Consider the following 416-nt stretch of genomic DNA (forward strand, 5'->3'; position numbering starts at 1 on the left):
CAGCATAAAAAAACACACCCAAACATCAGCAACAACAAATATGCACACGAAGGGAATTTATGAACGTTCTTGGAATGTTGAACCCATTTTATACAGATTTGTATTTTCCACACACTCAACACACCTTTTTTCTTTTTTTTTCTTTTTTAACAAGAAAATTTGCGAAATTTTTCTTCCTGTTCAGACCATTCTTTTCTCTGTTTGAAAGTTTCAGTTTCAAGAAAGCGTCAGATTGTGCGGCATGATTCATATAGTCACACCACATCTGCTAAAAGGAAAAAAAAAGAAAAAAGAAAATGATAATTTGAAAAAAGAGCAGATGCCAAACTTACGCATAAACCTAACGCGCTAGTTACGGTCTTGAAACGCTAAAATTTCTATTATGAAACGTTATCGTAAAACGAAATAAGAAAAAA

This window comes from Babylonia areolata, chromosome 24, assembly GCF_041734735.1.
Source record: "Babylonia areolata isolate BAREFJ2019XMU chromosome 24, ASM4173473v1, whole genome shotgun sequence".
In the NCBI taxonomy this organism is placed as follows: Eukaryota; Metazoa; Mollusca; class Gastropoda; order Neogastropoda; family Buccinidae; genus Babylonia; species Babylonia areolata.